The 9,425-nt window shown below is 41.6% G+C and overlaps 1 protein-coding gene across 6 annotated transcripts in view; it reads right to left on the reverse strand.

Moving 5' to 3' along the window:
- Window positions 1-9,080, reverse strand: part of GULP1 (GULP PTB domain containing engulfment adaptor 1) — a 329,999-nt gene extending 320,919 nt beyond the window's left edge. The window contains exon 1 of one of the 6 annotated variants that reach the window (XM_070802458.1): window positions 8,535-9,080. The gene's annotated coding sequence lies outside the window, so the exon portion shown is untranslated. Of the gene's footprint in view, window positions 1-8,476 lie in introns of all 6 variants that reach the window. The other 5 variants (XM_070802452.1, XM_070802455.1, XM_070802471.1 and 2 more) reach the window with 5 other exon arrangements.
- Between the last annotated feature and the right edge of the window lie 345 nt (window positions 9,081-9,425).

Below are 9,425 nucleotides of genomic sequence, written 5' to 3' on the forward strand. Positions count from 1 at the left end.
CAATATTGTGGTGGTTTTTGCCATACATTGACATGAATCAGCCATGGGTGTACATGTGTTCCCCATCCTGAATCCCCCTCCCACCTCCTTCCCCATCCCATCCCTGAGGGTCATCCCAGCACACCAGCCCTGAGCACCCTGCCTCGTGCATTGAACCTGGACTGGTGATCTATTTCACATATGATAATATACATGTTTCAATGCTATTCTCCCAAATCATCCCACCCTCGCCTTCTCCCACAGAGTCCAACAGTCTGTTCTTTACATCTGTGTCCCTTTTGCTGTCTCGCATATAGGGTCATTGTTACCATCTTTCTAAATTCCATATATGTGCATTAATATACTGTATTGGTTTTTTCTTTCTAACTTACTTCACTCTGTATAATAGGCTCCAGTTTCATCCACCTCATTAGAACTGATTCAAATGCATTCTTTTTAATAGCTGAGTAATATTCCATTGTGTATATGTACCGCAGCTTTCTTATCCATTCATCTGCTGATGGACATCTAGGTTGCTTCTGTGTCCTGGCTATTATAAACAGTGCTGCAATGAACATTGGGGTACATGTGTCTCTTTCAATTCTGGTTTCCTCGGAGTGTACGCCCAGCAGTGGGATTGCTGGGTCATATGGCAGTTCTATTTCCAGTTTTTTTAAGGAATCTCCACACTGTTCTCCATAGTGGGTGTACTAGTTTGCATTCCCACCAACAGTGTAAGAGGGTTCCTTTTTTTCCACACCCTCTCCAGCATTTGTTTATAGACTTTTTGATAGCAGCTATTCTGACCCGCATGAGATGATACCTCATTGTGGTTTTGATTTGCATTTCTCTGATAATGAGTGATGTTGAGCATCTTTTCATGTGTTTGTTAGCCATCTGTATATCTTCTTTGGAGAAATGTTTGTTTAGTTCTTTGGCCCATTTTTTTTTTTGTTTGTTTGGGTCGCTTATTTTTCTGGAATTGAGCTGCAGGAATTGTTTGTATATTTTTGAGATTAATTCTTTGTCAGTTGCTTCATTTGCTATTATTTTCTCCCATTCTGAAGGCTGTCTTTTCACCTTGCTTATAGTTTCCTTCGTTGTGCAAAAGCTTTTAAGTTTAGTTAGGTCCCATTTGTTTATTTTTGCTTTTATTTCCAATATTGTGGGAGGTGGGTCATAGAGACTCCTGCTACGATTTACGTCAGAGAGTGTTTTGCCTATGTTTTCCTCTAGGAGTTTTACAGTTTCTGGTCTTACATTTAGATCTTTAATCCATTTTGAGTTTATTTTTGTGTATGGTGTTAGAAAATGTTCTAGTTTCATTCTTTTACAAGTTACCAGTTTTCCCAGCACCACTTGTTAAAGATTGTCTTTTCTCCATTGTATATTCTTGCCTCCTTTGTCAAAGATAAAGTGTCCATAGGTGCGTGGGTTTATCTCTGGGCTTTCTATTCTGTTCCAATGATCTATATTTCTGTCTTTGTGCCAGTACCATACTGTCTGGATGACTGTTGCTTGTAGTATTGCCTGAAGTCAGGCAGGTTAATTCCTCCAGTTCCATTCTTCTTTCTCAAGATTGCTTTGGCTATTCAAGGTTTTTTGTAATTGCATACAAACTGAAATTATTTATTCTAATTCTCTGAAAAATACCGTTGGTAGCTTGATAAAGATTGCATTGAATCTATAGATTGCTTTGGGTAGTATACTTATTTTCACTATATTGATATATCAACTTTTAATTACCCGAATTGGAGATCTGCTACCACAGCACAGATGGTTCTGTCTGCTTTTCAGCTAAAATGCTGTCTAAACACACTCTTTCTTCATTTGAATACAAAGTGAGAAGTAGAGCTAAGTTTTATCATTTGATGAAACATTACATAACTATTTTAAAAGGTTATATACCCAGTCCTGAATGATTCCTTTAGTAGGTTACTTGTGCTTTATATTTTCTTCTACCAAACCTCTCAGCTAGCTGTGTTTTGGTCATTTAAATGGCTATCATCACTTCTACAAGAGAATGGATTAAAGACCGAACCCAAATCGTTCAATCTGCTCTTGGTTGATAGATCTGTCAAAGTTTAAGTTCCCTGAAACTCTTCAAGGACATGTGGTTGAAGTTTCAGGGAACAGGTCAACTATAACATCGGATAAGCAAAAGAAAAAGCTATACAATACAAGGAAAACACTACATTTACATACAATTCTCACTTCACAGAACCTTATAAATTTAGCAGTAGTAGTCATCTTTCAAGAAGTGGATTTACCTTCTGACAGCAGTTAACTGGGCGTTTGCCTGTATTCTAAAGGAAAGTAGAAAAGAATTTGATGATTATGTCACCATAAGAGCCATTAACCAAGAATGAGGATACCAGATCTTTCCCACTAATTTTCTTAACCTTTATGAGTATAAATAAAAGCCTGAAAACCCCACTAAAATTTGGGGCCAAAAATCAAGTATCTTTAGATTTATCTGGAAAAGATTTTAAATTAATGGATAAAACTAATTCAGTTCAGTTAAGTTCAGTCGCTCAGTCGTGTCCGACTCTTTGTGACCCCATGAATCGCAGCACGCCAGGCCTCCCTGTCCATCACCAACTCCCAGAGTTCACCCAGACTCATGTCCATCGAGTCAGTGATGTCATCCAGCCATCTCATCCTCTGTCGTCCCCTTCTCCTCCTGCCCCCAATCCTTCCCAGCATCAGAGTCTTTTCCAATGAGTCAACTCTTCGCATGAGGTGGCCAAAGTACTGGAGTTTCAGCTTTAGCATCATTCCCTCCAAAGAAATCCCAGGGCTGATTTCCTTCAGAATGGACTGGTTGGATCTCCTTGCAGTCCAAGGGATTCTCAAGAGTCTTCTCCAACACCACAGTTCAAAAGCATCAATTCTTCAGCACTCAGCCTTCTTCACAGTCCAACTCTCACATCCATACATGACCACAGGAAAACACATAGCCTTGACTAGACGGACCTTTTTTGGCAAAGTAATGTCTTTGCTTTTGAACATGCTATCTAGGTTGGTCATAACTTTCCTTCCAAGCAGTAAGCGTCTTTTAATTTCATGGCTGCAGTCACCATCTGCAGTGATTTTGGAGCCCCCCAAAATAAAGTTTGTCACACTTTTGATCCATTGTTTCCCCATCTATTTCCCATGAAGTGATGGGACCAGATGCCATGATCTTCGTTTTCTGAATGTTGAGCTTTAAGCCAACTTTTGCACTCTCCACTTTCACTTTCATCAAGAGGCTTTTTAGTTCCTCTTCACTTTCTGCCATGAGGGTGGTGTCATCTGCATATCTGAGGTTATTGATATTTCTCCCAGCAATCTTGATTTCAGCTTGTGCTTCTTCCAGTCCAGCATTTCTCATAATGTACTCTGCATATAAGTTAAATAAGCAGGGTGATAATATACAGCCTTGATGTACTCCTTTTCCTATTTGGAACCAGTTTGTTGTTCCATGTCCAGTTCTAACTGTTGCTTCCTGAAAATATCAATTAGTTGGAGTCGTTTTCTCCTATGAAAAATATACCTAGCACAAATAGAGAAATATCAAAGAATATATATGGTCTATAATTCTATGTACATATATATACATATCCATATAAGCATATATGTGGAGGAGGGATATCCAAATCTTGGAAGTTTCTAGTGTATAATCTGAATCTCCTCTTCAGAAGGCATGTGATAAGGATTATATGTAGGTATATTTATATAAGGCTAATAGCAAGAAACAAACATGAAATAAAGACAGCTATTACTATCTAGATATTATCTCATAGGTACACTCTGAAAATATATACAATGTTATTTGAAACTCTTAAAAATTTATATTAATATTTGTAATCACAATTGTTACATAAATTAATTCACTCATTCATATTAAGAGAGAAAATTAGAGCAATCTTTCCAAAACTATCCTTAAGTATACAGTATTGAATGATGAAACTTATTCCAAATTTACCATAACTATAGCACTTTAACAGTAAACAGAAAATTTGCAGTTATTCTCCTGCACAATTTTTGAGTCAACAAACTGTCTTCTGAGAAAAAACAATCATGCATTATATGCATCATTAGAGTGGTTGGAAACATTTTCTTAAAATAAAACAAACACAAAACTAGCAAATCACAGAACCTAAAAAGAGTATAAGAACAGTTTTCTAAGCCTAACTCTGGAATAATGACTTAGAACCATTATCTTTAAAACTAAAAGGTTGATTTCAATTTCATATCCTCACTGGAAGCAAAGCAATTTCTCTGCTCAAAGTTTATACTATTTTTCCTCTTTGAATTTGAATATGTTTCACCTCCCATAGGAACAAGCGTAAGTTTCCTGATCTCTAAATCCATTAAGACAAACACTATTAGATCTACCAGGCTCTAATGCGTTTAGATACCAGGGCTCACAGCAGTCAGGTCCTGTAACGACTTTTGAATTCATTATTATATTTGAATAAAATAACTTTTTTTGTTCTTCAGAGGTTATAGAAAACAAATTTCAGTTTTTCAGAATGAACCAAAAAGTACTGTGCAAAGTAGAATTTAAATTTTATATTATCTTATATTCAGCAATGGTGAATAAGATTTTTAAGACTTTAAAATCAAAAGCAAAACTGGATATTTTACATTAAAATTACCCTATCACATCCTTGAACAGTCACTCATCCTGTGATTATTCAAGAAAAGTATCTGCTATGTTAATATGACCATAAATTCAACTAAAATTTTCCTTATACTCCCACTTTTTACAGATTCACTTTTAATGATAAGGTTTCCTCAGTGGCTGAGCGGTAAAGAATCTACCTGCAACGTAGGAGACACATGTTCTATCCCTAGGTTGGGAAGATCCTCTAGAGGAGGGTATGGGAATCCATTCCAGTATTCTTGCTGTGGAAATAATCCCATGAACAGAGAAGCCTGGCAGGCTACAATACATAGGGTCGAAAAGAGTCAGACACTACTGAAGCAAAGAGCACTGCAGGGCACTAAGTCTAAAAATAAAAGTTATGATTAAGTATTTTACCAATAGATCTTATCCTTTACTTTACCCAATTTATTCTGTTTTATTTCTCTAATACAAGGACCTGTTCACCTGGAAAATAAGTTTTACACATCCAAGAATACACTCAACTATAAAAATAAGTAGTTTATTTTACTAATTGATATATCAAACTAAAAATTAAATATCTCACAATTATTATACATGTATCAACAGTTTAAAAGTCCATACATTATGGACAGCAATATAGATAATACATTATATGTTGGTAAAATGTTCAAGAAGTAAAATAACCTTCACAAATCACAGTGCTGAGAAGTTCAGGGCTGGGATTTGAATTCAAGCCTGATGTTTCCTCAGACATAAAAAGTACACAACAAATTTTGGCTGAATCAATTAATGAATGGCTCCTAAATCTACCCTCTAATTTTTTAAGGAAACTATTGTGGCTATTGGGAAAAGAAAGTTTGTTTATACATCATAAATGTATCTCAGTCTCTCAAGTGTTATTTCCGAGAAGGGAGCCAAATTCTGCAAATATGTTTAGTAATTTCTCATAAAAGCAAAATTGAGCTGGTTTAAAAAAAATAATTGGTCCTTGAGTATAAATATAAACTAAAATAAAAAGTAAATGAATTTGCTGATTGTTCTTTTCTGTTTGAGAGAATGACTCAGCTTTTGCCATAAGGAAATCTCAGCCAGTATTCTTTAAAAATAAAATTTATGATTAAACTACAACTATGATTAAAATGCAAGCTAGTAATTTTTATAAATTAAACACAGATATGTCACTATTACATGTGCAATTTAGATATAAATTTTCCAATTTATCCCTATAAATCTCAGCTGAATCAACCAAGACAGAAGCCCTATGACCTTTATGCTTAAAAATATATTAACATAAATTCATCTCTTTAATGCTCACTATAAGCTTCTAACTATGTAAAGGAAATTTCTTTACTTTGCAAGTGGAAAAACTGAAATCATAGACAGGGAAAACACTTCGCCAAGAGTGATTCATAAAGTCAATCTCAGACAGTAGGCTGATATCCACAATCTCAAACTCACCAACCCAGTGGAAATACAAACCAGGTCAGCATTTTTTACTGTTCAGCAACCCCAAACCCACAACAGTAGACCTACCTTCCTGAAAAAAAAAAAAAAAAAATAGAGAAAACATGAACAATTTTAACACAAAAAAGAAAGGTCCTAATTGCAGATAAGATTCTTCAGTTCCCAGCTAGTCTGAAACTTGGAAGCAGCAGGGCCTTACCTATTGGGCCAATGTGTGAAATACTGAGATCACACTGACTTCTACTCCTTCAGGTGAAAGAGCAAAATCTATTACTGAGATCACTCTTGACAAACACAAGGAAGACATTTGGACCCATTTTCCACTTCAATTTCATGGCCTAATTCTGTGCTATTTGAGAATACCTAATTGAATTATTTGATTTAGGTGGAAAAACATCTGCTCAAAACCCAAGTCTTCCGTTCTTACTGGCTATGAAAACAAAGAACGTCAAGGTCAAGGGCTTGAAGCTGCAGCAAGCCTAGTCCAAGTTGGGGAGAGAAATAGCAACAAAATGTGGGTATCCCCAAAATATGATCAGCACAAAAAGCATCATATCCCCAGCTATTCCCCGCACCACTGATAGGGGCAATGGTCAGACTTTCCTCCTAGAGCACTTCTTTCACTCTCCTCTGTCACATCCCACTGCAGTCTATGCTTAGTTTATTTTATTTTTTTGGCCAGGAAGATTGATCTTAGTCACCTAAAAGTTCTCACTGCAAAAGAAACCCCTTGTTTAAACTCAAGTACAACCAACAGCTCCTTTCCAATCATCCCCTGCAACTTCCCCAATCCCTTTTATGCCTGGCTACTGAGCTCAGTCTAGTTTGGCTGCCTGCCAGCTTCCTCTCTTCTTTCCTTGTCAGTCGTGAAAACTTGGAAAATACTCCTGGACAGCTCAAGCAGACCTTTTAGTTATCCAATGGGGCAGTACCTTAGCCTGTCTGCTGTTTCCAGCAAGGCTTGTAGTCGCCAGCGACTGCACTCTCCCAATTGGGTTTTCTAGCAAGGCTACTTGTTTATATCGGGGAGGGAGGGAAAGAATGGCAGAAAGGGGGGTGATTTGCAAATCTGAAAAAAGTCCAACTCCTTGTTTGAGTTTCCTACCTCCTCACATTCAGTCTATCTCATTACTGCCCTCCTTTTAGCAACTTATTACCCATTTGGCATCAAAGACAAAATCATCCCTATCAGGGTCTCCTTGTAGTCCCAGAAATTAACAAGGGGAGTCACAACTGGAAACTCTCCAAAAACTTTTATTCTCAAGTGCTGATGCAAGATTTAAAAAAAAAAAGGGTCCAAAAATAAATTTATTAAACCCTTCCTAATTGCATTACTCTTTGTCAAACTTGCAGACTGAAACAGTGCATGTAAATTTGATTGCCAGTGAAAGTAAAGCCGGAGCAGTTGGGGAAAACTGAGGACACAGGAAGAGATACCTTGACTGACATCCCGCACTTACTCGGGGTTTGCCCAAGGTACTAAGCGCACCCGCCAAGCCCAACACCAGCTACGTCTCCCTTACTCTACCCTGGCAGGCTAGTTCCAGCTGCGGCTTCCAGCTTCCTGTTCAAGTTCCATTCAACATCGTAAACACATTCCAAGAAACCCAGCCTGCCCAGAGTTCCCTCCCGCACACAGGGAACTCTGAGCTGCGGCCCCAGCAGCCACGGGGAAGAACCGATTGTGCTGGGTCCTGATGAGTGCAGGGAGCCAGCCCCCGAGGTGGTGAACCCCAGCGAGCGAGCTCGGCGCGGGAACCGAGAGCCCAGGGTTTCATCAACCCGCAGCGCCGCGCGCCGCTCTAAGGTAGAGCCTGCCTGAAGGAACTACTTGACCCACCCAGTCAAAGGGTAACCGTGCGGGCGCCGCCCCTGAGTTTGGGCCCTCCCAGCCCTGGGCTTTAAAGAATCGGCGGCCCGGCCTCGGAGCTTCGCGCCTCCCCACCCCCATGTCCACACACTCTGCCGGAGCCAACAAAAGGGAGGTTACGCTGGAAGAAGTTTCGCTCCTGGGTCGCCTCGCGGTGACCCGGCGATGACTTGCCTGCTCAGCCCCGTCTGGTCCGCACACTCTCCGCCGTTCAGATCTGCCGGCGTCCCGCCAGCTCCTGCCCACCGGTCCCGGCCCCCCGGGACCAAAGTTACCACAAAGGGCTCCAGGAGTCGGGAGACCGCGGCGTCCCCGACCTCGGAGGCTCTCCGTCATCATCCCGGCAGCAGTGCCACGGCACTCGTCAACAGGTCTCAGCCGCCTTTCTTGCTGAAAGACTCCCTGAGCTTTTCACCGTCCTAATTTTTGCAACCTGCCCCGCGGCGGCACGCAGCGCCGCGTTAGCCCTTCCTTCCCCGCCACCCGGCCGCGGCTGACCACCGCCCGCCGCCTCTCTTGGTGTCAGTTTAAAAGAGACTGTCTGCTACCTGGCGGGACGCGCGGCTACCCGGGAAGCCCTCAGATGAAACCGCGGTCTCTCCGTACCTTCCTGACGGATACAGTCGGGTCAGGCTCCGGGCAGGGGCGTGGAGAGCCGCGGGCGTCCTCGGGGCCGGGCGATCTCCGCTCCGGCGCAGCCGGGGCGCCGTCTCCGCGGCCGAGAGGGAAAGTTTCTCTACGTCAACGGCGAGCTGGCCTCGGGACCCTCCGGCTCCTGTCCCCTCCCTCGACGTGCTCGCGGCCCCCTCCCTCCTCTTCCTAATCGGCTGAAGCCGTTACTGGCGCGGGCTGGCGGCTGGGGCTCGAGGCTCGGGACTCCGGGTCGCTCCCGGCTGGGAACGCGGGGCTCCCCCTCTCGGCCAGAAGAAAAGTCTCCCAGACGCGGCTGGCGCACTTGGGGCGGTCTCCTTGGACACTTCCAAACGGGACGCCTGTGTTCCAGCTTGCTGACTTTCTTCAGTCTCTGATGCTTGTCTCGTATGGGCCCACTGGGTGCTGTGGCATCTGCACGAAGGACCCAAGGGGGAGAGGAATGTGGAGAAGGCTAGGCCTTACCTAACCCGGTTCTTAGTTGGCACAGAAGCCAAAACACAGTTCCACCCACCCCGCTCCTCGTCCCCCCGCCGCGTTTCCTTTTGAACCTCCTCCCTGAAGAACCGGATCGCGATTATTAGCCTTCCCTTATCTGTCTGTTTCCGAATACAATTTTAAAACACTTTTGCTGCTTAGCAAGGAGAGAGGGAGGTTAAAAAAAAAAAAAAAAAAAGTCAAAAAAGCACACATACGAGTAGACCATTGCAGCATTTATCAAGAAAGCATTGACACAGTTGTTGCTCTCTGACCGCACCTCAACACTTTTTTTCATTTTTTTTCTCAGTTTTTAAAAACAGATTGAATCTCTGCACTTCTTTATGTCTTAAAAAAGCAGATAAACAA

The sequence above is a fragment of the Bos indicus genome, chromosome 2 (genome assembly GCF_029378745.1).
Source record: "Bos indicus isolate NIAB-ARS_2022 breed Sahiwal x Tharparkar chromosome 2, NIAB-ARS_B.indTharparkar_mat_pri_1.0, whole genome shotgun sequence".
NCBI classification, from domain to species: Eukaryota; Metazoa; Chordata; class Mammalia; order Artiodactyla; family Bovidae; genus Bos; species Bos indicus.